The 26,979-nt window shown below is 48.1% G+C and overlaps 51 non-coding genes and 6 pseudogenes across 51 annotated transcripts; all 57 read right to left on the bottom strand.

Annotated features, from left to right (window-relative positions):
* Window positions 1–6,170: 6,170 nt before the first annotated feature.
* Window positions 6,171–6,289, bottom strand: LOC123072014 (5S ribosomal RNA). Its single transcript, XR_006434784.1, has one exon. It is a non-coding gene; the product is annotated as a 5S ribosomal RNA (ribosomal RNA).
* A 357-nt stretch (window positions 6,290–6,646) lies between these two features.
* Window positions 6,647–6,765, bottom strand: LOC123072722 (5S ribosomal RNA). The gene has a single exon (XR_006435350.1). It is a non-coding gene; the product is annotated as a 5S ribosomal RNA (ribosomal RNA).
* Window positions 6,766–7,158: 393 nt separating this feature from the next.
* LOC123071513 (5S ribosomal RNA) lies at window positions 7,159–7,277 on the bottom strand. The gene has a single exon (XR_006434380.1). It is a non-coding gene; the product is annotated as a 5S ribosomal RNA (ribosomal RNA).
* A 327-nt stretch (window positions 7,278–7,604) lies between these two features.
* On the bottom strand, window positions 7,605–7,723 carry LOC123072877 (5S ribosomal RNA). The gene has a single exon (XR_006435461.1). It is a non-coding gene; the product is annotated as a 5S ribosomal RNA (ribosomal RNA).
* A 393-nt stretch (window positions 7,724–8,116) lies between these two features.
* On the bottom strand, window positions 8,117–8,235 carry LOC123073923 (5S ribosomal RNA). Its single transcript, XR_006435797.1, has one exon. It is a non-coding gene; the product is annotated as a 5S ribosomal RNA (ribosomal RNA).
* Window positions 8,236–8,563: 328 nt separating this feature from the next.
* On the bottom strand, window positions 8,564–8,682 carry LOC123073587 (5S ribosomal RNA). Its single transcript, XR_006435697.1, has one exon. It is a non-coding gene; the product is annotated as a 5S ribosomal RNA (ribosomal RNA).
* Window positions 8,683–9,002: 320 nt separating this feature from the next.
* Window positions 9,003–9,106, bottom strand: LOC123071739 (uncharacterized; annotated as a pseudogene).
* A 414-nt stretch (window positions 9,107–9,520) lies between these two features.
* LOC123073442 (5S ribosomal RNA) lies at window positions 9,521–9,638 on the bottom strand. Its single transcript, XR_006435671.1, has one exon. It is a non-coding gene; the product is annotated as a 5S ribosomal RNA (ribosomal RNA).
* Window positions 9,639–9,966: 328 nt separating this feature from the next.
* Window positions 9,967–10,085, bottom strand: LOC123071675 (5S ribosomal RNA). The gene has a single exon (XR_006434495.1). It is a non-coding gene; the product is annotated as a 5S ribosomal RNA (ribosomal RNA).
* A 329-nt stretch (window positions 10,086–10,414) lies between these two features.
* On the bottom strand, window positions 10,415–10,535 carry LOC123071689 (5S ribosomal RNA). Its single transcript, XR_006434499.1, has one exon. It is a non-coding gene; the product is annotated as a 5S ribosomal RNA (ribosomal RNA).
* Window positions 10,536–10,742: 207 nt separating this feature from the next.
* LOC123072255 (5S ribosomal RNA) lies at window positions 10,743–10,861 on the bottom strand. Its single transcript, XR_006434968.1, has one exon. It is a non-coding gene; the product is annotated as a 5S ribosomal RNA (ribosomal RNA).
* A 198-nt stretch (window positions 10,862–11,059) lies between these two features.
* On the bottom strand, window positions 11,060–11,159 carry LOC123071778 (uncharacterized; annotated as a pseudogene).
* Window positions 11,160–11,357: 198 nt separating this feature from the next.
* On the bottom strand, window positions 11,358–11,476 carry LOC123073549 (5S ribosomal RNA). The gene has a single exon (XR_006435685.1). It is a non-coding gene; the product is annotated as a 5S ribosomal RNA (ribosomal RNA).
* A 208-nt stretch (window positions 11,477–11,684) lies between these two features.
* On the bottom strand, window positions 11,685–11,803 carry LOC123072610 (5S ribosomal RNA). The gene has a single exon (XR_006435278.1). It is a non-coding gene; the product is annotated as a 5S ribosomal RNA (ribosomal RNA).
* Window positions 11,804–12,009: 206 nt separating this feature from the next.
* On the bottom strand, window positions 12,010–12,128 carry LOC123071549 (5S ribosomal RNA). Its single transcript, XR_006434399.1, has one exon. It is a non-coding gene; the product is annotated as a 5S ribosomal RNA (ribosomal RNA).
* Window positions 12,129–12,336: 208 nt separating this feature from the next.
* LOC123073754 (5S ribosomal RNA) lies at window positions 12,337–12,455 on the bottom strand. Its single transcript, XR_006435735.1, has one exon. It is a non-coding gene; the product is annotated as a 5S ribosomal RNA (ribosomal RNA).
* A 207-nt stretch (window positions 12,456–12,662) lies between these two features.
* Window positions 12,663–12,781, bottom strand: LOC123071607 (5S ribosomal RNA). Its single transcript, XR_006434461.1, has one exon. It is a non-coding gene; the product is annotated as a 5S ribosomal RNA (ribosomal RNA).
* A 209-nt stretch (window positions 12,782–12,990) lies between these two features.
* LOC123073997 (5S ribosomal RNA) lies at window positions 12,991–13,109 on the bottom strand. The gene has a single exon (XR_006435821.1). It is a non-coding gene; the product is annotated as a 5S ribosomal RNA (ribosomal RNA).
* Window positions 13,110–13,316: 207 nt separating this feature from the next.
* On the bottom strand, window positions 13,317–13,434 carry LOC123071791 (5S ribosomal RNA). The gene has a single exon (XR_006434528.1). It is a non-coding gene; the product is annotated as a 5S ribosomal RNA (ribosomal RNA).
* Window positions 13,435–13,641: 207 nt separating this feature from the next.
* On the bottom strand, window positions 13,642–13,760 carry LOC123074005 (5S ribosomal RNA). Its single transcript, XR_006435824.1, has one exon. It is a non-coding gene; the product is annotated as a 5S ribosomal RNA (ribosomal RNA).
* A 334-nt stretch (window positions 13,761–14,094) lies between these two features.
* On the bottom strand, window positions 14,095–14,213 carry LOC123071536 (5S ribosomal RNA). Its single transcript, XR_006434386.1, has one exon. It is a non-coding gene; the product is annotated as a 5S ribosomal RNA (ribosomal RNA).
* Window positions 14,214–14,393: 180 nt separating this feature from the next.
* LOC123071719 (uncharacterized) lies at window positions 14,394–14,502 on the bottom strand (annotated as a pseudogene).
* A 206-nt stretch (window positions 14,503–14,708) lies between these two features.
* On the bottom strand, window positions 14,709–14,827 carry LOC123072558 (5S ribosomal RNA). The gene has a single exon (XR_006435220.1). It is a non-coding gene; the product is annotated as a 5S ribosomal RNA (ribosomal RNA).
* A 206-nt stretch (window positions 14,828–15,033) lies between these two features.
* On the bottom strand, window positions 15,034–15,152 carry LOC123072496 (5S ribosomal RNA). The gene has a single exon (XR_006435197.1). It is a non-coding gene; the product is annotated as a 5S ribosomal RNA (ribosomal RNA).
* A 208-nt stretch (window positions 15,153–15,360) lies between these two features.
* LOC123074035 (5S ribosomal RNA) lies at window positions 15,361–15,479 on the bottom strand. The gene has a single exon (XR_006435832.1). It is a non-coding gene; the product is annotated as a 5S ribosomal RNA (ribosomal RNA).
* A 208-nt stretch (window positions 15,480–15,687) lies between these two features.
* On the bottom strand, window positions 15,688–15,806 carry LOC123071566 (5S ribosomal RNA). Its single transcript, XR_006434431.1, has one exon. It is a non-coding gene; the product is annotated as a 5S ribosomal RNA (ribosomal RNA).
* A 180-nt stretch (window positions 15,807–15,986) lies between these two features.
* On the bottom strand, window positions 15,987–16,105 carry LOC123071930 (5S ribosomal RNA). The gene has a single exon (XR_006434661.1). It is a non-coding gene; the product is annotated as a 5S ribosomal RNA (ribosomal RNA).
* A 246-nt stretch (window positions 16,106–16,351) lies between these two features.
* On the bottom strand, window positions 16,352–16,470 carry LOC123071524 (5S ribosomal RNA). The gene has a single exon (XR_006434382.1). It is a non-coding gene; the product is annotated as a 5S ribosomal RNA (ribosomal RNA).
* Window positions 16,471–16,679: 209 nt separating this feature from the next.
* Window positions 16,680–16,798, bottom strand: LOC123073320 (5S ribosomal RNA). Its single transcript, XR_006435660.1, has one exon. It is a non-coding gene; the product is annotated as a 5S ribosomal RNA (ribosomal RNA).
* A 208-nt stretch (window positions 16,799–17,006) lies between these two features.
* LOC123071907 (5S ribosomal RNA) lies at window positions 17,007–17,125 on the bottom strand. Its single transcript, XR_006434594.1, has one exon. It is a non-coding gene; the product is annotated as a 5S ribosomal RNA (ribosomal RNA).
* Window positions 17,126–17,371: 246 nt separating this feature from the next.
* LOC123071798 (5S ribosomal RNA) lies at window positions 17,372–17,490 on the bottom strand. Its single transcript, XR_006434529.1, has one exon. It is a non-coding gene; the product is annotated as a 5S ribosomal RNA (ribosomal RNA).
* A 246-nt stretch (window positions 17,491–17,736) lies between these two features.
* LOC123073254 (5S ribosomal RNA) lies at window positions 17,737–17,855 on the bottom strand. Its single transcript, XR_006435655.1, has one exon. It is a non-coding gene; the product is annotated as a 5S ribosomal RNA (ribosomal RNA).
* Window positions 17,856–18,063: 208 nt separating this feature from the next.
* On the bottom strand, window positions 18,064–18,182 carry LOC123071520 (5S ribosomal RNA). The gene has a single exon (XR_006434381.1). It is a non-coding gene; the product is annotated as a 5S ribosomal RNA (ribosomal RNA).
* A 210-nt stretch (window positions 18,183–18,392) lies between these two features.
* LOC123071490 (5S ribosomal RNA) lies at window positions 18,393–18,511 on the bottom strand. The gene has a single exon (XR_006434362.1). It is a non-coding gene; the product is annotated as a 5S ribosomal RNA (ribosomal RNA).
* A 208-nt stretch (window positions 18,512–18,719) lies between these two features.
* On the bottom strand, window positions 18,720–18,838 carry LOC123074196 (5S ribosomal RNA). The gene has a single exon (XR_006435901.1). It is a non-coding gene; the product is annotated as a 5S ribosomal RNA (ribosomal RNA).
* Window positions 18,839–19,047: 209 nt separating this feature from the next.
* On the bottom strand, window positions 19,048–19,165 carry LOC123071500 (5S ribosomal RNA). The gene has a single exon (XR_006434378.1). It is a non-coding gene; the product is annotated as a 5S ribosomal RNA (ribosomal RNA).
* Window positions 19,166–19,414: 249 nt separating this feature from the next.
* On the bottom strand, window positions 19,415–19,533 carry LOC123071965 (5S ribosomal RNA). The gene has a single exon (XR_006434679.1). It is a non-coding gene; the product is annotated as a 5S ribosomal RNA (ribosomal RNA).
* Window positions 19,534–19,742: 209 nt separating this feature from the next.
* Window positions 19,743–19,861, bottom strand: LOC123072201 (5S ribosomal RNA). Its single transcript, XR_006434914.1, has one exon. It is a non-coding gene; the product is annotated as a 5S ribosomal RNA (ribosomal RNA).
* Window positions 19,862–20,070: 209 nt separating this feature from the next.
* Window positions 20,071–20,189, bottom strand: LOC123072147 (5S ribosomal RNA). Its single transcript, XR_006434855.1, has one exon. It is a non-coding gene; the product is annotated as a 5S ribosomal RNA (ribosomal RNA).
* A 209-nt stretch (window positions 20,190–20,398) lies between these two features.
* LOC123071785 (5S ribosomal RNA) lies at window positions 20,399–20,517 on the bottom strand. The gene has a single exon (XR_006434523.1). It is a non-coding gene; the product is annotated as a 5S ribosomal RNA (ribosomal RNA).
* Window positions 20,518–20,763: 246 nt separating this feature from the next.
* On the bottom strand, window positions 20,764–20,882 carry LOC123074013 (5S ribosomal RNA). Its single transcript, XR_006435825.1, has one exon. It is a non-coding gene; the product is annotated as a 5S ribosomal RNA (ribosomal RNA).
* A 534-nt stretch (window positions 20,883–21,416) lies between these two features.
* Window positions 21,417–21,535, bottom strand: LOC123071711 (5S ribosomal RNA). Its single transcript, XR_006434510.1, has one exon. It is a non-coding gene; the product is annotated as a 5S ribosomal RNA (ribosomal RNA).
* A 208-nt stretch (window positions 21,536–21,743) lies between these two features.
* Window positions 21,744–21,862, bottom strand: LOC123071804 (5S ribosomal RNA). Its single transcript, XR_006434531.1, has one exon. It is a non-coding gene; the product is annotated as a 5S ribosomal RNA (ribosomal RNA).
* Window positions 21,863–22,071: 209 nt separating this feature from the next.
* Window positions 22,072–22,176, bottom strand: LOC123071643 (uncharacterized; annotated as a pseudogene).
* A 237-nt stretch (window positions 22,177–22,413) lies between these two features.
* Window positions 22,414–22,532, bottom strand: LOC123071841 (5S ribosomal RNA). Its single transcript, XR_006434548.1, has one exon. It is a non-coding gene; the product is annotated as a 5S ribosomal RNA (ribosomal RNA).
* A 238-nt stretch (window positions 22,533–22,770) lies between these two features.
* On the bottom strand, window positions 22,771–22,889 carry LOC123073187 (5S ribosomal RNA). Its single transcript, XR_006435642.1, has one exon. It is a non-coding gene; the product is annotated as a 5S ribosomal RNA (ribosomal RNA).
* A 211-nt stretch (window positions 22,890–23,100) lies between these two features.
* Window positions 23,101–23,219, bottom strand: LOC123073066 (5S ribosomal RNA). Its single transcript, XR_006435582.1, has one exon. It is a non-coding gene; the product is annotated as a 5S ribosomal RNA (ribosomal RNA).
* A 209-nt stretch (window positions 23,220–23,428) lies between these two features.
* LOC123072315 (5S ribosomal RNA) lies at window positions 23,429–23,547 on the bottom strand. The gene has a single exon (XR_006435047.1). It is a non-coding gene; the product is annotated as a 5S ribosomal RNA (ribosomal RNA).
* A 209-nt stretch (window positions 23,548–23,756) lies between these two features.
* LOC123071662 (uncharacterized) lies at window positions 23,757–23,867 on the bottom strand (annotated as a pseudogene).
* A 312-nt stretch (window positions 23,868–24,179) lies between these two features.
* Window positions 24,180–24,298, bottom strand: LOC123074110 (5S ribosomal RNA). Its single transcript, XR_006435862.1, has one exon. It is a non-coding gene; the product is annotated as a 5S ribosomal RNA (ribosomal RNA).
* Window positions 24,299–24,544: 246 nt separating this feature from the next.
* LOC123072080 (5S ribosomal RNA) lies at window positions 24,545–24,663 on the bottom strand. Its single transcript, XR_006434829.1, has one exon. It is a non-coding gene; the product is annotated as a 5S ribosomal RNA (ribosomal RNA).
* Window positions 24,664–24,872: 209 nt separating this feature from the next.
* On the bottom strand, window positions 24,873–24,991 carry LOC123072521 (5S ribosomal RNA). Its single transcript, XR_006435205.1, has one exon. It is a non-coding gene; the product is annotated as a 5S ribosomal RNA (ribosomal RNA).
* Window positions 24,992–25,200: 209 nt separating this feature from the next.
* On the bottom strand, window positions 25,201–25,319 carry LOC123072668 (5S ribosomal RNA). Its single transcript, XR_006435300.1, has one exon. It is a non-coding gene; the product is annotated as a 5S ribosomal RNA (ribosomal RNA).
* Window positions 25,320–25,593: 274 nt separating this feature from the next.
* LOC123071681 (uncharacterized) lies at window positions 25,594–25,704 on the bottom strand (annotated as a pseudogene).
* A 209-nt stretch (window positions 25,705–25,913) lies between these two features.
* On the bottom strand, window positions 25,914–26,032 carry LOC123071532 (5S ribosomal RNA). The gene has a single exon (XR_006434383.1). It is a non-coding gene; the product is annotated as a 5S ribosomal RNA (ribosomal RNA).
* A 248-nt stretch (window positions 26,033–26,280) lies between these two features.
* Window positions 26,281–26,399, bottom strand: LOC123071587 (5S ribosomal RNA). Its single transcript, XR_006434436.1, has one exon. It is a non-coding gene; the product is annotated as a 5S ribosomal RNA (ribosomal RNA).
* Window positions 26,400–26,609: 210 nt separating this feature from the next.
* Window positions 26,610–26,728, bottom strand: LOC123072380 (5S ribosomal RNA). The gene has a single exon (XR_006435076.1). It is a non-coding gene; the product is annotated as a 5S ribosomal RNA (ribosomal RNA).
* Between the last annotated feature and the right edge of the window lie 251 nt (window positions 26,729–26,979).

The raw sequence follows: 26,979 nt of genomic DNA, 5'->3' as shown, positions 1-26,979 counted from the left end.
AGAACGGCGGCGAACAAAGGATCATATTCCCAGGCAATAGCCAGACTGCCCCTATGTGCAGGTGGTGGAAGCTCCGGTGGCTAGCCGGACTAGTGAGTTTGCCAAATTAAAACGACAACTGGATGCAGCAGACGCCGACATCGAGCTTGTTAACAAGAGGCTTGACGAGGCACAGGGTAAGTGTTATTATCCGGTGAACGCCACATAGTAAGAGCAGCGTAATGCCAGTATCTGTAATATGTTGTGACTGCAGATGGAGCTGCCACCATGGAAGCCTTGCGGGCGGAACTTGCCCGAGCCAAGGAACAAGCGAGGATTAGTAATGCGGCTGCTTTGAAGGCGGCCAAAGAGTTGAAAGCCGAGAAGGCCGCACATTACGAGAGCCAGGAGAAGATGGCCAAGATGGCCGTAGAATGAAAAGACACTACCGACCATTGCCGGGTCCTTGAGAAAGAAAACTGAGCGAAGGCCGCGGACCTTGAGAAGGCCGCGGCGGCGGACAAAGACACCCGTTCTGCTATGAGAGCGAAGAAGGAGGAGCTGCGGGAAGCCGGTGATATTGCGGCTGGGAAATCCTTCATGTTACGCATGAAGTTCGGAGACCCATGGTATGCCCCTCTGGATCGGCTGTGGAGTTCGGCAGATGCGTATATGGATTTGGCGGCGAGCGCTGCCGATGCTGCCAAGTACTTCCAAGGTCAGACAGATCGTGAAGTGGACAAGCTATTCTAGACGTAATTCCACGTTCCAGAGCGTCCGCTTTCATTGACTGACCAGCTAGCCGAATGGGCCGAACTGAATAGGTTGTTCGGACTCGCTATGAGGTCTGTTGTGGATCAGCTATGGTCAGAAAGGCCAAAACCGAACAGCTATGTCAGCTTAGTGCAGCAGTTCCTTGATGCGGTGCCGCGCATAAATGCGATGAAGAGGTCGGCGTGCATAGAAGGCTCGCGAATGGCCCTTGCCCGTGTTAAAGCATACTGGGCGGAGATGGACGCTACCACTGTTACGGCGCAGGGTTCAGCTATAGGCCGGGTGGCTGCCGAGCACTATTTCGAGGAGGTTCTTGAGGGTGCTCGTTTGATAGAGGCCCACTGCTCGAAAAATATTAGGTTTGAGTGATATGTATTTGCATTGTAAGCACAATGCTTTTATGAATTTTTTATAAGGTTATTTTTATACTTTTGCCTGAAAGTAGTATGATGCCTCCTGTGCGGCCGTTTATGTATACCTGTGTATAACCTGAAAGATTGCAGCCGTCGGCTTCAACCCCCACGCATAAAATGCGGGGGTGCTCGCAAAAAACGTGTGTTCACACTTAACCCAACGTCTTGGTCCTATGAAGGAGGTGATAGCGTAGCGAGCGAGGCAACGGACTATAATGCTTTAACACTTTCACTTAGCCATAGGAGTTTGACAGTGGGGCTACTAGATAGCCCCTGGTGGCTCCGCACTCTCCCGATCGCGGGGTGCGTATATGCCTGGCCGGAAAATGGCCCTTCGTTAAGGCGGAGGAATTCTAACATTCTGATAGGTCACCGAGTGGTTGACCAGTCTCACGCTATATCATGACAGTCAGTTTTCGGCTTTCTCTACTGAGGTGCTCGTCCGGATGAACCAGGGCACAATCGCAGTAGTTCTCCTGGTGCTACCTTAGCCGGTAAAGCGGAACGTAAGGCACCAAAACATAGGAGCCGAGCAAACCCAACATTTGACCAAAGACAATGATTCGGAGCTGATGCATATAAGGCCAAACTCGCGACGCCGAACACTCCCTAAGGTATTCGGTCTTTATGGTATAAACCGGGCCTAAATAGTGCCCTTCGTAAGAAGCCCCTTGTGTCCAGGTACGTGCATTATTCTGACGTGGCCACATGCCAAGACGCCACCATCCTTCTCAACTGCGCTGAGAATTCAGTGGATATATATCAACAAGAGACAGTAAAAAAGGTTTACGCAGGGTCTTAATCTAAAAAGAATCCTTGGGACGGGTCCCTACTGCACGTCTGCGCCTGTGTCTCCGTTGTGCCATATCCTGGGCGGGTGTAGCACGATGATCATCTGTAAAAGAGAGGAACTTAGATGAAAAAGTTGTTGTGCAAAAGGATAGTTTTTAAAGGAACCAAGTATAATTCAGGATGAGTAAAAATTGCCGCTTGTGTGCGCGCGTTGAGCCCCTTGTATAGGGGTGTGACCATTGATCCGGTATGAATTACATATACCTGTACTGGACTTGTCTAACCGTGTCCGAGGTCTTGACGACCTGTTAAATTCTTTAGTTGGTGAGGCCTTTTTTGGTGTGCGGCTGCCAAGGCAGCCGCACTCTCTTCGGCGCGCAAAGATCGCTTAATACTTCCATTTACTGTAATGATGCCATGTGGTCCGGGAATCTTGAGTGTGAGGGAAGCGTAGTGCAGTATTGCATTAAAGCGAGCGAAAGCTTCGTGTCCGAGTAGTGCTTGATAGCCGCTTTGGAACGGAGCGATGTGGAAGGTTAAATGTTTGCTACGGAAGTTATCGGGGGAGCCAAATATAACTTGTAGTAGCAGGGAGCCCATACAATGAGCCCCTGCGCCCGATGTTACTCTGACGTTACTCCTTTAAAGGTAGTATTGCTATGGCAAATTTTTGTTGGGTCTATCCCCATTTCGCGGATTGTATCCTGATATATCAGGTTTAGACTGCTGCCACCATCCATCAGGACTCGTGTGAAGTGATATCCGTCAATTATTGGGTCTAATACCAGGGCAGCCCATCCTGCACGCCGGATACTTGCTGAGTAATCATGATGGTCGAAAGTAATCGGTTGAGACGACCAGTGGCAGGACTCCGCGGTGATAGGCCCTTGGGCATATTGTTCTGGGAGTGCCGTTTTGTTTCTTCCCTTGATCACGTGTAACACGTTTACTGTTTTGACTTCTGGTGGAAATTTCTTTTGTTCCCCAGTGTCTTTCTTGAGAGTCTCATCCTCGTCTTCGCTTGGTGTATCCTCCCCCTTGTATGCGGCGTTGAGCTTACCGGACTACTTGAAGACCCAACATTCTTCGTGGGTATGATTAGCAGGTTTACCAGGGGTGCTATGGATCTGACATATTTGGTCCAGAATTGTGTTTAGGCTGGATAGTTCATCTCTGGCGCCTTTAGAGGGCAGCTTTTGCTGACCTGGCCGAGAGCTTTTGAATCTGGCGTTTACTGCCATGCTCTTCGTGTTGTCTTCTTTGTTCTGGCATTTGTTACTGCTATTGTGCCGTGATTTCCCATTTCCATCTCTAGCTTCAGATGTACTGGGGTCGCTGGTGCTGCATCTGGCTAGCCAGCTGTCCTCACCCGCGCAAAAGTGGGTCATGAGGCTTGTTAATGCTGCCATCGTTCTCGGCTTTTCTTGGCCGAGGTGTCTGGCGAGCTATTCGTCACGGACGCTATGCTTAAAAGCTGCCAAGGCTTCGGCGTCTGGACAGTCGACGATTTGGTTCTTTTTAGTGAGAAACCTGTTCCAAATTTTTCGGGCTGACTCTCCGGGTTGTTGAGTTATATGACTCAAATCATCCGCGTCCGGAGGTCGGACATAAGTCACTTGAAAATTTGCCCGAAAAGTGTCTTCGAGCTCTTCCCAGCTTCCAATGGAGTTTTCGGGGAGGCCTTTAAGCCAATGACAAGCTGGCCCTTTGAGCTTGAAGGGCAAATACTTGATGGCGTGGAGATCATCTCCTCGAGCCATATGTATATGGAGGATATAATCCTCAATCCAGACCCCAGGGTCTGTTGTTCCGTCGTATGCCTCTATGTTTACGGGTTTTAATCCCTCTGGAAATTCATGGTCCAGCACCTCATCGGTGAAACATAGGGGGTGTGCGGCACCCCTGTATCTGGGTGTACCGCGTTGTTCGGATGTTTGTTGTGTTGCATTGTATGCAGGGGCGCGCTTACGTGGTCCATAGATGGATCTGGTTGCGCCGTCCTTTTGGTGCGAGCCCTCGCGTGGATCGCGTATTGGTTTGTTTGTCGCTTGATGCTGGCCGTGAGGTCATCTATCCGGCCAGGTGGCTGCGTTGATATTTGGTTGTGGGGGGTCTGAGGCCTCCTCATCGAATTTAGGTAGCAACTTCTGCTTTGGGTAGCTCTTGGTGGGCCGATTGTCGCCGTACCTCGCTGTTGTATTGAGTACATTACTCCATCTGATTTGGAGTGTGTCTTGCGCAGCCTTGAGCCTTTGCTGCTGCTTTTTCAGACTCCTCGTGGTGGCCACAAGCCTTTGACGGGCATTCTGCTGCTCCGGGTGCCTGTCCGGTGTTATGTCGTCCGGACTATTATCTTTTACAGAATTGGTTTGTTCGGTTTGATTCCCCGGATTGCCGTGGTCCGGCAGTGGTTCGCCCTGCTCCAACGCTAGGTCTGTGTGATCGTTATTTCTGCCGAGGCGGGATTTGGGGTGGCGCTTGCGCCGCCGCTTTGACTGCTTCTCGAGAGAACAAGCCTTCGGTGCGTCCTTCCGTTCCTCGTCATCGTCTTCGTTTGGTGTGTCCACCATGCATACGTCATATGATGAAGTGGACATCCAGCGCCTTGTGGGCGGTGGTTCCTCTTCGGCTCCCGCATCGTCGTCCATACCGTCGATGTCTTCGGAGCCGAAATCGAGCATGTCGGTTGAGTTATCGACAGTGGCTATTAAGTGGGTGGTGGGTGGGCGTCGAATTTCTTCGTCGTCCGAATCCCAATCATGTTGGCCATAATCCGGCCAGGGCTCTCCTGACAAAGAGAGAGACCTTAGTGAATTCAGAATGTCGTCGAAGGGTGAGTGCTGAAAGATATCCGCGGCAATGAATTCCATGATCGGCGCCCAATCAGATTCGATTGGCAGGGGCGCGGGCGGTTTGGAGTCAGAAAAAGAGTCCGGCACCTTGGAGTCATGGGCTACGCAGAGGATTATGCTAGTGTTCAGCTCGATCGTCGTTGAAACTGCAACCCCTGAGGCGGTGTCTAACCACCCGTCCTCGATTGGCGCAGTTGGCCCCGAACTAAGGGTCGGAGCTGATGCGGGCGCGGCTTCTAGGGTACTGTTCGGCGGCAGAGCTAGGTCATACCCATCGCGACAGTGCAGCGCGCCCGTCTGTGGCTCGAATCCGTCAAAGATCAAGTCTCCGCGGATGCTGGCCGTGTAGTTCAAACTTCCAAATCTGACCTGCTTGCCAGGTGCGTAGATTTCTGTCTGCTCCAGATGGCCAAGCGAATTAGCCCGCAGTGCAAAGCCGCCGAATACGAAGATCTGTCCGGGGAGAAAAGTCTCGCCCTGGACCACATCGCTATCGATGATAGTAGGAGCCATCAAGCCTAACGGCGACGACACAGAGGAACTCTCAATGAAAGCACCAATGTCGGTGTCAAAACTGGCGGCTCTCGGGTAGGGGGTCCCGAACTGTGCGTCTAGGCCGGATGGTAACATGAGGCAGGGGACACGAAGTTTTACCTAGGTTCGGGCCCTCTTGATGGAGGTAAAACCCTACATCCTGCTTGATTAATATTGATGATATGGGTGTTACAAGAGTAGATCTACCACGAGATCAGAGAGGCTAAACCCTAGAAGCTAGCCTATGGTATGATTGTATGTTGTGATTGTTGTTCTACGGATTAAAACCCTTCGGTTTATATAGACACCGGAGAGGGTTAGGGTTACACAAGGTCGGTTACAAAGGAGGAGATATCCATATACGTATTTCCTAGCTTGCCTTCCACGCCAAGTAGAGTCCCATCCGGACACGAGACGAAGTCTTCAATCTTGTATCTTCGTAGTCTAACAGTCCGGCCAATGGAGATAGTCCGGCTATCCGGAGACCCCCTAATCCAGGACTCCCACACCCGTCTTCGTCCCTTATGCTTGCCTGTCCTAGATCCACTACAAAGACGATTGTACTTTGCTTTGGCCGCTGCCGCTCAACCGCGGAGACAAGTTTACCATCGTTTCCACCCCTCCATCTCAACCGCACCAGCGCCTATTTACCAAGGTTCTGACCCTTTCCCGAACACGCTTCCCGCGCCACAACGCCGCCGCTAGACGCGTGAATAATGAGCAACGAGCTAAAACTCACCGTAAACGTGCAACATAATAAAACGTGGTAACTATATACCGCGCACGTGCGTTTTGTTTTGCACGTCGCGCAAAAAAAATTAAAAGGGGAATGCAACACGAGGACTTCCCAGGAGGTCACCCATCCTAGTACTAATCTCACCCAAGCACGCTTAACTTCAGAGTTCTGATGGGATCCGGTGCTTTAGTGCTGGTATGATCGCATCAGACATGTTACCCCCGTCTTCGTCCCTTATGCTTGCCCCTCCCAGCTCCACTACAAAGACGATTGTACTTTGCTTTGGCCGCTGCCGCTCAACCACTAAGACAAATTTACCACGGTTTCCACCCCTCCATCTCAACCACACCAGCGCCTATTTACCATGGTTCCGACCCCTTCCGAACCGCGCTTCCCGCGCCACAACGCCGCCGCTAGACGCGTGAATAATGAGCAACGAGCTAAAACTTACCGCAAACGTGAAAAATAATAAAATGTGGTAAATATATGTCGCGCACGTGCGTTTTGTTTTGCACATTGCGCAAAAAAAATTAAAAAGGGGATGACGCGCAAAAAAAATTAAAAAGGGGATGCAACACAAGGACTTCCCAGGAGGTCACCCATCCTAGTACTACCCTCGCCCAAGCACGCTTAACTTTGGAGTTCTGGTGGGATCCACTGCTTTAGTGCTGGTTTGATCGCATCCGACATGTTACCCCCGTCTTCGTCCCTTATGCTTGCCCCTCCCAGCTCCACTACAAAGACGATTGTACTTTGCTTTGTCCGCTACCGCTCAACCACGGAGACAAGTTTACCACGGTTTCCACCCCTCCATCTCAACCGCACCAGCGCCTATTTACCAAGGTTCCGACCTCTTCTCGAACGCGCTTCCCACACCACAACGCCGCTGCTAGACGCGTGAATAATGAGCAACGAGCTAAAACTTACCGCAAACGTGCAAAATAATAAAATGTGGTACATATATGACGCGCACATACGAGCTAAAACTTACCACAAACGTGCAAAATAAGAAAACATGGTAAATATATGCCGTGCACGTGCGTTTTGTTTTGCACGTCGCGCAAAAAAAATTAAAAAGGGAATGCAACACAAGGACTTCCCAAGAGGTCACCCATCCTAGTACTACTCTCGCCCAAGCATGATTAACTTCAGAGTTCTGATGGGATCCGATACTTTAGTGCTGGTATGATCGCATCCCACATGTTACCCCCGTCTTCGCTCCTTATGGATGCCCCTCCCAGCTCCACTACAAAGACAATTGTACTTTGCTTTGGCTGCTGCCGCTCAACCAAGGAGATAAGTTTACCACAGTTTCCACCCCTCCATCTCAACTGCACCAGTGCCTATTTACCAAGGTTCCGATCCCTTCTCGAACACGCTTCCCGTGCCACAACGCCGCCGCTAGACGCGTGAATAATGAGCAACGAGCTAAAACTTACCGCAAACGTGCAAAATATTAAACATGGTAAATATATGCCACACACGTGCGTTTTGTTTTGCACGTCGCGCAAAAAATTTAAAAAGGGAATGCAACACAAGGACTTACCAGGAGGTCACCCATCCTAGTACTACTCTCGCCCAAGCACGCTTAACTTTGGAGTTCTGATGGGATCCGATGCTTTAGTGCTGGTATGATCGCATCCAACATGTTACCCCCGTCTTTGTCCCTTATGCTTGCCCCTCCCAGCTCCACTACAAAGACGAGTGTACTTTGCTTTGGCCGCTGCCGCTCAACCACGGAGACAAGTTTGCCACGGTTTCCATCCCTCCATCTCAACCGCACTAGCGCCTATTTACCAAGGTTCTGACCCCTTCCCGAACGCGCTTCCCGCGCCAGAACGCCGCCCCTAGACGCGTGAATAATGAGCAACGAGCTAAAACTTACCGCAAACGTGCAAAATAATAAAATGTGGTAAATATACCCCCGCGCACGTACGAGCTAAAACATACCGCAAACGTGCAAAATAATAAAACATGGTAAATATATGTCGTGCGTGTGCGTTTTGTTTTGCATGTCACGCAAAAAAATTAAAAAGGGAATGCAACACGAGGACTTCCCAAGAGGTCACCAATCCTAGTACTACTCTCACCCAAGCACGCTTAACTTCAGAGTTCTGATGGGATCCGGTACTTTAGTGCTGGTATGATCGCATCCAACATGTTCCCCCGTCTTCGCCCCTTATGGATGTCCCTCCCAGCTCCACTACAAAGACAATTGTACTTTGCTTTGGCCGTTGCCGCTCAACCACGGAGACAAGTTTACCACGGTTTCCACCCCTCCATCTCAACCGCACCAGCGCCTATTTACCAAGGTTCCGACCCCTTCCCGAACGCGCTTCCCGCGCCACAACGGCGCCACTAGACGCGTGAATAATGAGCAACGGGCTAAAACTTACCGCAAATGTGCAAAATAATAAAACGTGGTAACTCTATGCCGCGCACGTGCGTTTTGTTTTGCACGTCGCGCAAAACAAATTAAAAAGGGAATGCAACAAGAGGACTTCCCAGGAGGTCACCCATCATAGTACTACTCTCACCCAAGCACGCTTAACATCGGTGTTCTGATGGGATCCGGTGCTTTAGTGCTGGTATGATCGCATCCAACATGTTACCCCCATCTTCATCCCTTATGTTTGCCCCTCCCTGCTCCACTACAAAGACAATTGTACTTTGCTTTGGCCGCTGCCGCTCAACCACGGAGACAAGTTTACCACGGTTTCCACCCCTACATCTCAACCACACCAGCGCCTATTTACCAAGGTTCCGACCCCTTTCCGAACGCACTTCCCGCGTCACAACGCCGCCGCTAGACGGATGAATAATGAGCAACAAGCTAAAACTTACCGCAAACATGCAAAATAATAAAATGTAGTAAATATATGCCGCGCACATGCATTTTGTTTTGCACGTCACACAAAAAAAGGAATGCAACACGAGGACCCATCCTAGTACTACTCTCGCCCAAGCACACTTAACTTCGGAGTTCTAATGGGATCTGGTGCTTTAGTGCTGGTATGATCGCTTCCGACATATTACCCCCGTCTTCGTCCCTTATGCTTGCCCCTCCCAGCTACACTAGAAAGACGATTGTACTTTACTTTGGCCGCTGCCGCTCAAGCACGGAGACAACTTTACCATGGTTTCCACACCTCCATCTCAACAGCACCAGCGCCTATTTACCAAGGTTCCGACCCCTTTCCGAACGCGCTTCCTCCGCCACAACACCGCCGCTAGACCCGTGAATAATGAGCAACGAGCTAAGACTTACCGCAAATGTGCAAAATTATAAAACGTGGAAAATATATGCCACGCACGTGAGTTTTTTTTTGCATGTCGCGCAAAAAAGTTAAAAAGGGAATGCAACATGAGGACTTAAAACGTGGTAAATATATGCCGCGCATGTGCTTTCTTTTACACGTCGCGCAAAAAAATTTAAAAAGGGAATGCAACACGAGGACTTCCCAAGAGGTCACCATCCTAGTACTACTCTCGCCCAAGCATGCTTAACTTCAGAGTTCTGATGGGATCCGGTGCTTTAGTGCTGGTATGATCGCATCCGACATGTCACCCCTGTCTTCATCCCTTATGCTTGCCCCTCCCAACTCCACTACAAAGACGATCGTACTTTGCTTTGGCCGCTGCCGCTCAACCACGGAGAAAAGTTTACCACGGTTTCCACCCCTGCATCTCAAACGCGCCAACGCCTATTTACCAAGGTTCCGACCCCTTCTCGAACGCGCTTCCCGTGCTACAACGCCGCTGCTAGACGCGTGAATAATGAGCAACGAGCTAAAACTTATCGCAAACATGTAAAATATTAAACGTGGTAAATATATGTCGCGCACGTGCGTTTTGTTTTGCACGTCGCGCAAAAAAAATTAAAAAGGGAATGCAACACAAGGACTTCCCAGGAGGTCACCCATCCTAGTACTACTCTCGCCCAAGCACACTTAACTTTGGAGTTCTGATGGGCTCCGTTGGTTTACTACTGGAATGATTACATCCAATATGTTATCCCCATCTTCGTCCCTTATGCTTGCCCCTCCCAGCTCCACTACAAAGACGATTGTACTTTACTTTGGCCGCTGCCACTCAACCATGAAGACAAGTTTACCACAGTTTTCACCCCTCCATCTCAGCCGCACCAGCGCCTATTTACCAAGGTTCCGACCCCTTCCTAAACGCGCTTCCCACGCCACAACGCCGCCGCTAGACGCGTGAATAATGAGCAACGAGCTAAGACTTACCGCAAACGTGGAAAATAATAAAACATGGTAAATATATGTCGCGCATGTGCGTTTTGTTTTGCACGTCGCGCAGAAAAAATTAAAAAGGGAACGCAACACGAGGACTTCCTAGGAGGGGTCACCCATCCTAGTACTACTCTCGCCCAAGGACGCTTAACTTCGGAGTTCTGATGGGATTCACTACTTTAGTGCTGGTATGATCGCATCCGACATGTTACCCCCGTCTGCGTCCCTTATGCTTGCCCCTCCCAGCTCCACTACAAAGACGATTGTACTTTGTTTTGCCCGCCGCTGGACGCGTGAATAATGACCAACGAGCTAAAACTTACCGCAAACGTGCAAAATAATAAAACGTGGAAAATATATGCACGCACGTGTGTTTTGTTTTGCACGTCGCGCAAAAAAATGTAAAAAGGGAATGCAACACGAGGACTTCCCAGAAGGTCACCCATCCTAGTACTACTCTCGCCCAAGCCCGCTTAACTTTGGAGTTCTGATGGGATCCGGTGCTTTAGTGCTGGTATGATCACATCCGACATATTACCCCCATCTTCGTCCCTTATGGTTGCCCCTCCCACCTCCACTACAAAGACGATTATACTTTGCTTTGCCCGCCGCTACACGCGTGAATAATGACCGACAAGCTAAAACTTAGCGCGAACGTGCAAAATAATAAAATGTGTCGCGCCCGTGCGTTTTGTTTTGCACGTCGCGGAATAAAAAATTAAAAAGGGAATGCAACACACCCATCCTAGTACTACTCTCGCCCAAGCCCGCTTAACTTCGGAGTTCTGATGGGATCCAGTGCTTTAGTGCTGGTATGATCACATCCGACATATTACCCCCGTCTTCGTCCCTTATGCTTGCCCCTCCCACCTCCACTACAAAGACGATTATACTTTGCTTTGCCCGCCGCTACACGCGTGAATAATGGCCGACGAGCTAAAACTTAGCGCGAACATGCAAAATAATAAAACGTGTCACGCCCGTGCGTTTTGTTTTGCACGTCGCGGAATAAAAAATTAAAAAGGGAATGCAACACAAGGACTTCCCAGGAGGTCACCCATCCTAGTACTACTCTCGCCCTAGCACGCTTAACTTCGGAGTTTTCATGGGATCCGCTGCTTTAGTGCTGGTATGATCGCATCCGACATCTTACCCCCGTCTTCGTGCCTTATGCTTGCCCCTCCCAGCTCCACTACAAACACGGTTGTACTTTGCTTTGCCCGCCGCTAGACGCGTGAATAATGACCAATGAGATAAAACTTACCGCAAACGTGCAAAATAATAAAACGTGGTAAATATATGCCGCGCACGTGCATTTTGTTTTGCACGTCGTGCAAAAAAAATTAAAAAGGGAATGCGACACGAGGACTTCTCAAGAGGTCACCCATCTTAGTACTACTCCCGCCCAAGCACACTTAACTTCAGAGTTCTGATGGGATCCGGTGCTTTAGTGCTGCTATGATCGCATCCGACATGTTACCCCCGTCTTCGTCCCTTATGCTTGCCCCTTCCAGCTCCACTACAAAGACGATTCTACTTTGCTTTGCCCGCCGCTAGACGCGTGAATAATGACCAACGAGCTAAAACTTACCGCAAACGTGCAAAATAATAAAATGTGGTAAATATATGTGCGCATGTGTGTTTTGTTTTGCATGACGCGCAAAAAAATTAAAAAGGGAATGCAACACGAGGACTTCCCAAGAGGTCGCCCATCCTAGTACTACTCTCGCCCAAGCATGCTTAAGTTCGGAGTTCTGATGGGATCCGCTACTTTAGCGCTGGTATGATCACATCCGACACGTTACCTCCGTCTTCGTCCCTCATGCTTGCCCTCACAGCTCCACTACAAAGACGATTGTACTTTGCTTTGCCTGCCGCTACGCGCTTGAATAATGACCAACGAGCTAAAACTTACCGCAAACGTGCAAAATTATAAAACGTGGTAAATATATGCCGCGAACATGCGTTTTCTTTTGCACGTCGCGCAAAAAAAAAGTAAAAAGGGAATGCAACACGAGGACTTCTCAAGAGGTCACCCATCCTAATACTATTCTCACCCAAGCACGCTTAACTTCGGAGTTCTGATGGGATCTGGTGCTTTAGTCCTGGTATGGTCGCATCCGACATGTTACCCCCGTCTTCATCCCTTATGCTTGCCCCTCCCAGCTCCACTACAAAGACGATTGTACTTTGCTTTGCCCGCCGCTAGACGCGTGAATAATGACCAACAAGCTAAAACTTACCGCAAACGTGCAAAATGATAAAACGTGGTAAATATATGTCGCGCCCGTGCGTTTTATTTTGCACGTCGCGAAAAAAATTTAAAAAGGAAATGCAACACGAGGACTTCCCAGGAGGTCACCGATCCTAGTACTACTCTCTCCCAAGCATGCTTAACTTCGGAGTTCTGATGGGATCCGCCGCTTTAGTGCTGGTATGATCGCATTCGACATGTTACCCCCGTCTTCGTTCCTTATGCTTGCCACTCCCAGCTCCACTACAAAGACGATTGCACTTTGCTTTGACCACCGCTACACACGTGAACAATGACCAACAAGCTAAAACTTACCGCAAACGTGCAAAATAATAAATCGTGGTAAATATATGTCGCGCCTGTGCGTTTTCTTTTGCACATCGCGCAAAAAAATATTAAAAAAGGAATGCAACACGAGGACTTCGCAGGAGGTCACCCATCCTAGTACTAGTCTCACCCAAGCACGCTTAACTTCGGAGTTCTGATGGGATCCAGTGGTTTAGTACTGGTATGATCACATCCGACATGTTACCCCCGTCTTGTCACTTATGCTTGCCCCTCCCAGCTCCACTACAAAGATGATTGTACTTTGCTTTCCCGGCCGCTACACGCGTGAATAATGACCAACGAGGTAAAACTTACCGCAAACGTGCAAAATAATAAAACGTGGTAAATATATGTCGCACCCGTGCGTTTTCATTTGCACGTCGCGCAAAAAAAATTAAAAAGGGAATGCAACACGAGGACTTCCCAGGAGGTCACCATCCTAGTACTACTCTCGCCCAAGCACGCTTAACTTCGGAGTTCTGATGGGATCCGGTGCTTTAGTGCTGGTATGATCGCATCCAACATGTTACCCCCGTCTTCGTCCCTTATGCTTGCCCCTCCCAGCTCCACTACAAAGACAATTGTACTTTGCTTTGCCCGCCGCTAGAAGCGTGAATAATGACCAACGAGCTAAAACTTACCGCAAACTTGCAAAATAATAAAACATGGTAAATATATGTCGTGCCCGTGCATTTTCTTTTGCACGTCGCGCAAAAAAATTAAAAAGGGAATGCGACACGAGGACTTGCCAGGAGGTCACCCATCCTAGTACTACTCTCGCCCAAGCATGCTTAACTTCGGCGTTCTGATGGGATCCGGTGCTTTAGTGCTGGTATGATCGCATGCGACATGTTACCCCCATCTTCGTCCCTTATGCTTGCCCCTCAAAGCTTCACTACAAAGACGATTGTACTTTGCTTTGCCTGCCGCTACACACGTGAATAATGACCAATGAGCTAAAACTTACCGCAAACGTGCAAAATGATAAAACGTGGTAAATATATGCCGCGCCCAGCTTCACTACAAAGACGATTGTACTTTGCTTTGCCCACCGCTACAAACGTGAATAATGACCAACGAGCTAAAACTTACCGCAAACGTGCAAAATGATAAAACGTGGTAAATATATGCCGCGCCCATGCGTTTTCATTTGCACGTCGCGCAATAAAATATTAAAAAGGGAATACAACACGAGGACTTCCCAGGAGGTCACCCATCGTAGTACTACTCTCGCCCAAGCACGCATAACTTCGAAGTTCTGATGGGATCCGGCTCTTTAGTGCTGGTATGATCGCATCCGACATGTTACCCCCGTCTTCGTCCCTTATACTTACCCTTCCAGCTCCACTACAATAACGATTGTACTTTGCTTTGCCGGCCGCTACACGCGTGAATAATGACCAACGAGCTAAAACTTATTGCAAACGTGCAAAATAATAAAACGTGGTAAATATATGTCGCGCAAAAAAAATTAAAAAGGGAATGCAACACGAGGACATCTCCCATCCTAGTACTACTCTCGCCCAAGCACGCTTAACTTCGGAGTTCTGATGGGATCCAATGCTTTAGTGCTGGAATGATCGCATCCGACATGTTACCCCCGTCTTCGTCCCTTATGCTTGCCCCTCCCAGCTCCACTACAAAGACGAATGTACTTTGCTTTGCCCGCCGCTACACGCGTGAATAATGACCAACAAGCTAAAACTTACCGCAAACGTGCAAAATAATTAAACATGGTAAATATATGCGCGCCCGTGCGTTTTCTTTTGCACGTCGCACAAAAAAATTAAAAAGGGAATGCAACACGAGGACTTCCCAGGACGTCACCCATCCTAGTACTACTCTCGCCCAAGCACGCTTAACTTCGGAGTTCTGATGGGATCCGATGCTTTAGTGCTGGTATGATCGCATCTGACATGTTACCCCCGTCTTCGTCCTTTGTGCTTGCCCCTCCCAGCTCCACTACAAAGACGATTATACTTTGCTTTGCCCGCCGCTACACGCGTGAATAATGACCAATGAGGTAAAACTTACCGCAAACGTGCAAAATAATTAAACATGGTAAATATATGCGCGCCCGTGCGTTTTCTTTTGCACGTCGCACAAAAAAATTAAAAAGGGAATGCAACACGAGGACTTCCCAGGACGTCACCCATCCTAGTACTACTCTCGCCCAAGCACGCTTAACTTCGGAGTTCTGATGGGATCCGATGCTTTAGTGCTGGTATGATCGCATCTGACATGTTACCCCCGTCTTCGTCCTTTGTGCTTGCCCCTCCCAGCTCCACTACAAAGACGATTATACTTTGCTTTGCCCGCCGCTACACGCGTGAATAATGACCAATGAGGTAAAACTTACCGTAAACGTGCAAAATAATAAAACATGGTAAATATATGCCGCGCCCGTGCGTTTTCTTTTGCACGTCGCGACAAAAAAATTAAAAAAGAAATGCAACACAAGGACTTCCCAGGAGGTCACCCATCCTAGTAATACTCTCGCCCAAGCACGCTTAACTTCGGAGTTCTGAGAGGATCCGGTGCTTTAGTGCTGGTATGATCGCATCCGATATGTTACCTGAGTCTTCGTCCCTTATGCTTGCCCCTCACAGCTCCACTACAAAGACGATTGTACTTTGCTTTGCCCGCCGCTACACGCGTGAATAATGACCAACGAGCTAAAACTTACCGCAAACGTGCAAAATAATAAAACGTAGTAAATATATGTCGCCGCCATGCGTTTTCTTTTGCACGTCGCGCAAGAAAAATTAAAAAGGGAATGCAACACGAGGACTTCCTAGGAGGTCACCCATTCTAATAATACTCTCGCCCAAGCACGCTTAACTTCAGAGTTCTGATGGGATCCGGTGCTTTAGTGCTGGTAGGATCGCATTGGACATGTTACCCCCGTCTTCGTCTGTTATGCTTGCCCCTCCCAGCTCCACTACAAAGACGATTGGACTTTGCTTTGCCCGACGCTACACGTGTGAATAATAACCAACGAGCTAAAACTTATCGCAAACCTGTAAAATAATAAAACATGGTAAATATATGTCGCATAAAAAAATTAAAAAGGGAATGCAACACGAGGACTTCCCAGGAGGTCACCCATCCTAGTACTGCTCTCGCCCAAGCACGCTTAGCTTCGGAGTTCTGATGGGATCCGGTGCTTTAGTGCTGGTATGATTGCATCCGACATGTTCCTCCCGTCTTCGTCCCTTATGCTTGCCCCTCCCAGCTCCACTACAAAGACGATTGTACTTTGCTTTGCCCGCCGCTCCACGCGTGAATAATGACCAACAAGCTAAAACTTATCACAAACGTGCAAAATAATAAAACGTGGTAAATATATGTCGCGGTCGTGAGTTTTCTTTTGCACGCCGCGCAAAAAAAATTAAAAATGGAATCTTTTGCACGCCGCGCAGAAAAAAATTAAAAATGGAATGCAACACGAGGACTTCCCAGGAGGTCACCCATCCTAGTACTACTCTCGCCCAAGCACGCTTAACTTCGGAGTTCTCATGGGATCCGGTGCTTTAGTGCTGGTATTATCGCATCCGACATGTTACCCCCGTCTTCGTCCCTTATGCTTGCCCCTCCCAGCTCCACTGCAAAGACGATTGTACTTTGCTTTGCCCGCCGCTACACGCGTGAATAATGACCAACGAGCTAAAACTTACCGCAAACGTGCAAAATAATAAAACGTGGTAAATATATGTCGCGACCGTGAGTTTTCTTTTGCACGCCGCGCAAAAAAAATTTAAAAAGGGAATGCAACACCAGGACTTCCCAGGAGGTGACCCATCCTAGTACTACTCTCACCCAAGCACGCTTAACTTCGGAGTTCTGATGGGATCCGGTGCTTTAGTGCTGGTATGATCGCAAACGACATGTTACCCCCGTCTTCGTCCCTTATGCTTGCCCCTCCCAGCTCCACTACAAAGACGATTGTACTTTGTTTTGCCCGCCTCTACACGCGTGAATAATGACCAATGAGCTAAAACTTACCGCAAACGTGCAAAATAATAAAACGTGGTAAATATATGTCGCGGCCGTGAGTTTTCTTTTGCACACCGCGCAAAAAAAATTAAAAAGGGAATGCAACACGAGGACTTCCCAGGAGGTCACCCATCCTAGTACTACTCTCTCCCAAGCACGCTTAACTTCGGAGTTCTGATGGGATCCGGGGCTTTAGTGCTGGTATGATCGCATCCGACATGTTACCCCCGTCTTCGTCCCTTATGCTTGGCCCACCCAGCTCCACTACAAAGACGATTGTACTTTGCTTTGCCCGCCGCTACACGCGTGAATAATGACCAACGAGCTAAACCTTACCGCAAACGTGCAAAATAATAAAACGTGGTAAATATATGTCGCGGCCGTGAGTTTTCTTTTGCACGCCGCGCAAAAAAAGATTAAAAATGGAATCTTTTGCACGCCGCGCAAAAAAAATTAAAAAGGGAATGCAACACGAGGACTTCCCAGGAGGTCACCCATCCTAGTACTACTCTCACCCAAGCATGCTTAACTTCGGAGTTCTGATGGGATCCGGTGCTTTAGTGCTGGTATGATCGCATCCGACATGTTACCCCCGTCTTCGTCCCTTATGCTTGCCCCTCCCAGCTCCATTACAAAGACGATGATACTTTGATTTGCCCGCCGCTACACGCGTGAATAATGACCAACGAGCTAAACCTTACCGCAAACGTGCAAAATAATAAAACGTGGTAAATATATGTCGCGGCCGTGAGTTTTCTTTTGCACGCCGCGCAAAAAAAAATTAAAAATGGAATCTTTTGCACGCCGCGCAAAAAAAATTAAAAATGGAATGCAACACGCGGACTTCCCAGGAGGTCACCCATCCTAGTACTACTCTCGCCCAAGCACGCTTAACTTCGGAGTTCTCATGGGATCCGGTGCTTTAGTGCTGGTATGATCGCATCCGACATGTTACCCCCGTCTTCATCCCTTATGCTTGCCCCTCCCAGCTCCACTACAAAGACGATTGTACTTTGCTTTGCCTGCCGCTACACGCGTGAATAATGACCAACGAGCTAAAACTTACCGCAAACGTGCAAAATAATAAAACGTGGTAAATATATGTCACGGCCGTGAGTTTCTTTTAAACGTCGCGCAAAAAAAATTTAAAAATGGAATGCAACACGAGGAGTTCCCAGGAGGTCACCCATCCTAGTAATACTCTCTCCCAAGCACGCTTAACTTCGGAGTTCTGATGGGATCCGATGCTTTAGTGCTGGTATGATCGCATCTGACATGTTACCCCCGTCTTCGTCCCTTATGCTTGCCCCTCCCAGCTCCACTACAAAGACGATTGTACTTTGCTTTGCCCGCCGCTACAACGCGTGAATAATGACCAACGAGCTAAACCTTACCGCAAACGTTCAAAATAATAAAACATGGTAAATATATGTCGCGGCCGTGAGTTTTCTTTTGCACGCCGCGCAAAAAAAAATTAAAAATGGAATGCAACACGAGGACTTCCCAGGAGGTCACCCATCATAGTACTACTCTCGCCCAAGCACGCTTAACTTCGGAGTTCTTATGGGATCCGGTGCTTTAGTGCTGGTATGATCGCATCCGACATGTTACCCCCGTCTTCGTCCCTTATGCTTGCCCCTCCCATCTCCACTACAAAGACGATTGTACTTTGCTTTGCCCGTCGCTACACGCGTGAATAATGACCAACGAGCTAAAACTTACCGCAAACGTGCAAAATAATAAAACGTGATAAATATATGTCACGGCTGTGAGTTTTCTTTTGCACGCCGCGCAAAAAAAATTAAAAATGGAATGGAACACGAGGACTTCCCAGGAGGTCAACCATCCTAGTACTACTCTTGCCCAAGCATGCTTAACTTCGGAGTTCTGATGGGATCCGGTGCTTTAGTGCTGGTATGATCGCATCCGACATGTTACCCCGTCTTCGTCCCTTATTCTTGCCCCTCCCAGCTCCACTACAAAGACGATTGTACTTTGCTTTGCCCGCCGCTACAACGCGTGAATAATGACCAACGAGCTAAAACTTACCGCAAACGTGCAAAATAATAAAACGTGGTAAATATATGTCGCGGCCGTGAGTTTTCTTTTGCACACCGCGCAAAAAATTTTTAAAAAGGGAATGCAACACGAGGACTTCCCAGGAGGTCACCATCCTAGTACTACTCTCGCCCAAGCATGCTTAACTTCAGAGTTCTGATTGGATCTGGTGCTTCAGTGCTGGTATGATCGCATCCGACATGTTACCCCCGTCTTCGTCCCTTATGCTTGCCCCTCCCAGCTCCACTACAAAGACGATTGTACTTTGCTTTGCCCACCGCTACACACGCGTGAATAATGACCAACGAGCTAAACCTTACCGCAAACGTGCAAAATAATAAAACATGGTAAATATATGTCGCGGCCGTGAGTTTTCTTTTGCACGCTGCACAAAAAAAAATTAAAAATGGAATCTTTTGCACGCCGCGCAAAAAAAAATTAAAAATGGAATGCAACACGAGGACTTTCCAGGAGGTCACCCATCATAGTACTACTCTCGCCCAAGCACGCTTAACTTCGGAGTTCTGCTGGGATCCGGTGCTTTAGTGCTGGTATGATCGCATCCGATATGTTACCCCCGTCTTCGTCCCTTATGCTTGGCCCTCCCAGCTCCACTACAAAGACGATTGTACTTTGCTTTGCCCGTCGCTACACGCGTGAATAATGACCAACAAGCTAAAACTTACCGCAAACGTGCAAAATAATAAAACGTGATAAATATATGTCACGGCCGTGAGTTTTCTTTTGCACGCCGCGCAAAAAAAAATTAAAAATGGAATGGAACACGAGGACTTCCCAGGAGGTCACCCATCCTAGTACTACTCTCGCCCAAGCACGCTTAACTACGGAGTTCTGATGGGATCCGGTGCTTTAGTGCTGGTATGACCGCATCCGGCATGTTACCCCCGTCTTCGTCCCTTATGCTTGCCCCTCCCGGCTCCACTACAAAGACGATTGTACTTTGCTTTGCCCGTCGCTACACGCGTGAATAATGACCAACGAGCTAAAACTTACCGCAAACGTGCAAAATAATAAAACGTGATAAATATATGTCACGGCCGTGAGTTTTCTTTTGCACGCCGCGCAAAAAAAAATTAAAAATGGAATGGAACACGAGGACTTCCCAGGAGGTCACCCATCCTAGTACTACTCTCGCCCAAGCACGCTTAACTACGGAGTTCTGATGGGATCCGGTGCTTTAGTGCTGGTATGACCGCATCCGGCATGTTACCCCCGTCTTCGTCCCTTATGCTTGCCCCTCCCAGCTCCACTACAAAGACGATTGTACTTTGCTTTGCCCGCCGCTACACGCGTGAATAATGACCAACGAGCTAAAACTTACCGCAAACGTGCAAAATAATAAAACGTGGTAAATATATGTCGCGTCCGTGAGTTTTCTTTTGCACACCGCGCAAAAAAAAATTAAAAAGGGAATGCAACACGAGGACTTCCCAGGAGGTCACCCATCCTAGTACTACTGTCGCCCAAGCACGCTTAACTTCGGAGTTCTGATGGGATCCGGTGCTTTAGTGCTGGTATGATCGCATCCGACATGTTACCCCCGTCTTCGTCCCTTATGCTTGCCCCTCCCAGCTCCACTACAAAGACGATTGTACTTTGCTTTGCCCGCCGCTACACGCGTGAATAATGACCAACTAGCTAAACCTTACCGCAAACGTGCAAAATAATAAAACGTCGTAAATATATATCGTGGCCGTGAGTTTTCTTTTGCATGCTGCGCAAAAAAAATTAAAAATGGAATCTTTTGCACGCCGCGCAAAAAAAAATTAAAAATGGAATGCAACACGAGGACTTCCCAGGAGGTCACCCATCCTAGTACTACTCTCGCCCAAGCACGCTTAACTTCGGAGTTCTCATGGGATCCGGTGCTTTAGTGCTGGTATGATCACATCCGACATGTTACCCCCGTCTTCATCCCTTATGCTTGCCCCTTCCAGCTCCACTACAAAGACGATTGTACTTTGCTTTGCCCGCCGCTACACGCGTGAATAATGACCAACGAGCTAAAACTTACCGCAAACGTGCAAAATAATAAAACATGGTAAATATATGTCGCGGCCGTGAGTTTTCTTTTGCACGCCGCGCAAAAAAATTAAAAATGGAGTGCAACATGAGGACTTCCGCTTAACTTCGGAGTTCTAATGGGATCCAGTGCTTTAGTGCTGCTATGATCGCATCCGACATGTTACCCCCGTCCTCGTCCCTTATGCTTGCCCCTCTCAGCTCCACTACAAAAACGATTATACTTTGCTTTGCCCGCCGCTACACGCGTGAATAATGACCAACGAGCTAAAACTTACCGCAAACGTGCAAAATAATAAAACGTGGTAGATATATGTCGCGGCCGTGAGTTTTCTTTTGCACGCCGCGCAAAAAAAAATTAAAAATGGAATCTTTTGCACGCCGCGCAAAAAAAAAATTAAAAATGGAATGCAACACGAGGACTTCCCAGGAGGTCACCCATCCTAGTACTACTCTCGCCCAAGCACGCTTAACTTCGGAGTGCTCATGGGATCCGGTGCTTTAGTGCTGGTATGATCGCATCCGACATGTTACCCCCGTCTTCGTCCCTTATGCTTGCCCCTCCCAGCTCCACTACAAAGACGATTGTACTTTACTTTGCCCGCCGCTACACGCGTGAATAATGACCAACGAGCTAAAACTTACCGCAAACGTGCAAAATAATAAAACATGGTAAATATATGTCACGGCCGTGAGTTTTCTTTTGCACGCCGCGCAAAAAAAATTAAAAATGGAATGCAACACGAGGACTTCCCAGGAGGTCACCCATCCTAGTACTACTCTCACCCAAGCACACTTAACTTCGGAGTTCTGATGGGATCCGGTGCTTTAGTGCTGGTATGCTCGCATCCGACATGTTACCCCCGTCTTCGTCCCTTATGCTTGCCCCTCTCAGCTCCACTACAAAGACGATTGTACTTTGCTTTGCCCGCCGCTACACGCGTGAATAATGACCAACGAGCTAAAACTTACCGCAAACGTGCAAAATAATAAAAGATGGTAAATATATGTCGCGGCCGTGAGTTTTCTTTTGCACGCCGCGCAAAAAAAAATTAAAAAGGGAATGCAACACGAGGACTTCCCACTAGTACTACTCTCGCCCAAGCACGCTTAACTTCGGAGTTCTGATGGGATCCGGTGCTTTAGTGCTGGTATGATCGCATCCGACATGTTACCCCCGTCTTCGTCCCTTATTCTTGCCCCTCCCAGCTCCACTACAAAGACGATTGTACTTTGCTTTGCCCGCCGCTACACGCGTGAATAATGACCAACGAGCTAAAACTTACCGCAAACGTGCAAAATAATAAAACGTGGTAAATATATGTCGTGGCCGTGAGTTTTCTTTTGCACGCCGCGCAAAATAAAAATTCTTTTGCACGCCGCGCAAAATAAAAATAAAAATGGAATGCAACACGAGGACTTCCCAGGAGGTCACCCATCCTAGTACTACTCTCGCCCAAGCACACTTAACTTCGAAGTTCTGATAGGATCCGGTGCTTTAGTGCTGGTATGATCGCATCCGACATGTTACCCCCGTCTTCGTCCCTTATGCTTGCCCCTCCCAGCTCCACTACAAAGACGATTGTACATTGCTTTGCCCCGCCGCTACACGCGTGAATAATGACCAACGAGCTAAAACTTACCGCAAACGTGCAAAATAATAAAACGTGGTAAATATATGTCGCGGCCGTGAGTTTTCTTTTGCACGCCGCACAAAATAAAAATTCTTTTGCACGCCGCGCAAAATAAAAATAAAAATGGAATGCAACACGAGGACTTCCCAGGAGGTCACCCATCCTAGTACTACTCTCGCCCAAGCACGCTTAACTTCGAAGTTCTGATAGGATCCGGTGCTTTAGTTCTGGTATGAATGCATCCGACATGTTACCCCTGTCTTCGTCCCTTATGCTTGTCCCTCCCAGCTCCACTACAAAGACGATTGTATTTTGCTTTGCCCGCCGCTACACGCGTGAATAATGACCAACGAGCTAAAACTTACCGCAAACGTGCAAAATAATAAAACGTGGTAAATATATGTCGCGGCCGTGAGTTTTCTTTTGCACGCCGCGCAAAAAAAATAATTAAAAATGGAATGCAACACGAGGACTTCCCAGGAGGTCACCCATCCTAGTACTGCTCTCACCCAAGCACGCTTAACTTCGAAGTTCTGATGGGATCCGGTGCTTTAGTGCTGTTATGATCGCATCCGACATGTTACCCCCGTCTTCGTCCCTTATGCTTGCCCCTCTCAGCTCCACTACAAAGACGATTGTACTTTGCTTTGCCCGCCGCTACACGCGTGAATAATGACCAACGAGCTGAAACTTACCGCAAACGTGCAAAATAATAAACGTGGTAAATATATGTCGCGGCCGTGAGTTTTCTTTTGCACGCCGCGCAAAAAAAAAATTAAAAAGGGAATGCAACACGAGGACTTCCCAGGAGGTCACCCATCCAAGTACTACTCTCGCCCAAGCAAACTTAACTTCGAAGTTCTGATGGGATCCGGTGCTTTAGTGCTGGTATGATCGCATCCGACATGTTACCCCCGTCTTCGTCCCTTATGCTTGCCCCTCCCAGCTCCACTACAAAGACGATTGTACTTTGCTTTGCCCGTCGCTACACGCGTGAATAATGACCAACGAGCTAAAACTTACCGGAAACGTGCAAAATAATAAAACGTGGTAAATATATGTCGCGGCCGTGAGTTTTCTTTTGCACGCCGCGCAAAAAAAAATTAGAAATGGAATGCAACACGAGGACTTCCCAGGAGGTCACCCATCCTAGTACTACTCTCGCCCAAGCACGCTTAACTTCGGAGTTCTGATGGGATCCAGTGCTGGTATGATCGCATCCGACATGTTATCCCCGTCTTCGTCCCTTATCCTTGCCCCTCCCAGCTCCACTACAAAGACGATTGTACTTTGCTTTGCCCGCCGCTACACGCGTGAATAATGACCAACGAGCTAAAACTTACCGCAAACGTGCAAAATAATAAAACGCGGTAAATATATGTCGCGGCCGTGAGTTGTCTTTTGCACACCGCGCAAAAAAAATTTAAAAAGGGAATGCAACACGAGTTTTTTTTGCACACCGCGCAAAAAAAAATTAAAAAGGGAATGCAACACGAGTTTTCTTTTGCACACCGCGCAAAAAAAAATTAAAAAGGGAATGCAACACGAGGACTTCCCAGGAGGTCACCCATCCTAGTACTACTCTCGCCCAAGCACGCTTAAATTCAGAGTTCTGATTGGATCCGGTGCTTTAGTGCTGGTATGATCCCATCCGACATGTTACCCCCATATTCGTCCCTTATGCTTGCCCCTCCCAGCTCCACTACAAAGACGATTGTACTTTGCTTTGCCCGCCGCTACACGCGTGAATAATGACCAACGAGCTAAACCTTACCGCAAACGTTCAAAATAATAAAACATGGTAAATATATGTCGCGGCCGTGAGTTTTCTTTTGCACGCCACGCAAAAAAATTTAAAAATGGAATCTTTTGCACGCCGCGCAAAATAAAATTAAAAATGGAATGCAACACGAGGACTTCCCAGGAGGTCACCGATCCTAGTACTACTCTCGCCCAAGCACGCTTAACTTCGGAGTTCTCATGGGATCCGGTGCTTTAGTGCTGGTATGATCGCATCCGACATGTTACCCCCGTCTTCGTCCCTTATGCTTGCACCTCCCAGCTCCACTACAAAGACGATTGTACTTTGCTTTGCCCGCCGCTACACGCGTGAATAATGACCAACGAGCTAAAACTTACCGCAAACGTGCAAAATAATAAAACGTGATAAATATATGTCACGACCGTGAGTTTTCTTTTGCACGCCGCGCAAAAAAAAATTAAAAATGGAATGCAACACGAGGACTTCCGAGGAGGTCACCCATCCTAGTACTACTCTCGCCCAAGCACGCTTAACTTCGGAGTTCTGATGGGATCCGGTGCTTTAGTGCTGGTATGATCGCATCCAACATGTTACCCCCGTCTTCGTCCCGTATGCTTGGCCCTCCCAGCTCCACTACAAAGACGATTGTACATTGCTTTGCCCGCCGCTACACGCGTGAATAATGACCAACGAGCTAAAACTTACCGCAAACGTGCAAAATAATAAAACGTGGTAAATATATGTAGTGGCCGTGAGTTTTCTTTTGCACGCCGCGCAAAAAATAATTAAAAAGGGAATGCAACACGAGGACTTCCCAGGAGGTCACCCATCCTAGTACTACTCTCGCCCAAGCAAGTTTAACTTCAAAGTTCTGATGGGATCCGGTGCTTTAGTGCCGGTATGATCGCATCCGACATGTTACCCCCGTCTTCGTCCCTTATGCTTGCCCCTCCCAGCTCCACTACAAAGACGATTGTACTTTGCTTTGCCCACCGCTACACGCATGAATAATGACCAACGAGCTAAAACTTAAAGACGATTGTACTTTGCTTTGCCCACCGCTACACGCGTGAATAATGACCAACGAGCTAAAACTTACCGTAAACGTGCAAAATAATAAAACATGGTAAATATATGTCGCGGCCGTGAGTTTTCTTTTGCACGCCGCGCAAGAAAAATTAAAAATGGAATGCAACACGAGGACTTCCCAGGAGGTCACCCATCCTAGTACTACGCTCGCCCAAGTACGCTTAACTTCGGAGTTCTGATGGGATCCAGTGCTGGTATGATCGCATCCGACATGTTACCCCCGTCTTCGTCCCTTATGCTTGCCCCTCCCAGCTCCACTACAAAGACGATTGTACTTTGCTTTGCCCGCCGCTACACGCGTGAATAATGACCAACGAGCTAAAACTTACCGCAAACGTGCAAAATAATAAAACGTGGTAAATATATGTCGCGGCCGTGAGTTTTCTTTTGCACACCGCGCAAAAAAAAATTAAAAACGGAATGCAACACAAGGACTTCCCAGGAGGTCACCCATCCTAGTACTACTCTCTCCCAAGCACGCTTAACTTCGGAGTTTTGATGGGATCCGGTGCTTTAGTGCTGGTATGATCGTATCCGACATGTTACCCCCGTCTTCGTCCCTTATGCTTGCCCCTCCCAGCTCCACTACAAAGACGATTGTACTTTGCTTTGCCCGGCGCTACACGCGTGAATAATGACCAACGAGCTAAACCTTACCGCAAACGTTCAAAATAATAAAACATGGTAAATATATGTCGCGGCCGTGAGTTATCTTTTGCACGCTGCGCAAAAAAAATTTAAAAATGGAATCTTTTGCACGCCGCGCAAAGAAAAAATTAAAAATGGAATGCAACATGAGGACTTCCCAGGAGGTCACCCATCCTAGTACTACTCTCGCCCAAGCACGCTTAACTTCGGAGTTCTGATGGGATCCGGTGCTTTAGTGCTGGTATGATCGCATCCGACATGTTACCCCCGTCTTCGTCCCTTATGCTTGCCCCTCCCAGCTCCACTACAAAGACAATTGTACTTTGATTTGCCCACCGCTACACGCGTGAATAATGACCAACGAGCTAAAACTTACCGCAAACGTGCAAAATAATAAAACGTGGTAAATATATGTCGCGGCCGTGAGTTTTGTTTTGCACGCCGCGCAAAAAAATAATTAAAAAGGGAATGCAACATGAGGACTTCCCAGGAGGTCATCCATCCTAGTACTACTCTCGCCCAAGCACGCTTAACTTCGGAGTTCTGATGGGATCCGGTGCTTTAGTGCTGGTATGATCGCATCTGACATGTTACCCCCGTCTTCGTCCCTTATGCTTGCCCCTCCCAGCTCCACTACAAAGACGATTGTACTTTAATTTGCCCGCCGCTACACGCGTGAATAATGACCAACGAGCTAAAACTTATTATATACATGGACCGAACCTTAACTCCTACCATCTTTGCCACTATTCCACCGTTACAATCCTTGCCACTTAGTATATATAAAATATAAAAAGGGCACATGAAAATATATTACTTACTCTACGAGTTTGCC

Source organism: Triticum aestivum, chromosome 1A, assembly GCF_018294505.1.
Source record: "Triticum aestivum cultivar Chinese Spring chromosome 1A, IWGSC CS RefSeq v2.1, whole genome shotgun sequence".
Lineage (NCBI taxonomy): Eukaryota > Viridiplantae > Streptophyta > Magnoliopsida > Poales > Poaceae > Triticum > Triticum aestivum.
The sequence above is the reverse complement of the archived record's forward strand: the minus strand, read 5'-3'. Positions and strand labels throughout refer to the sequence as shown.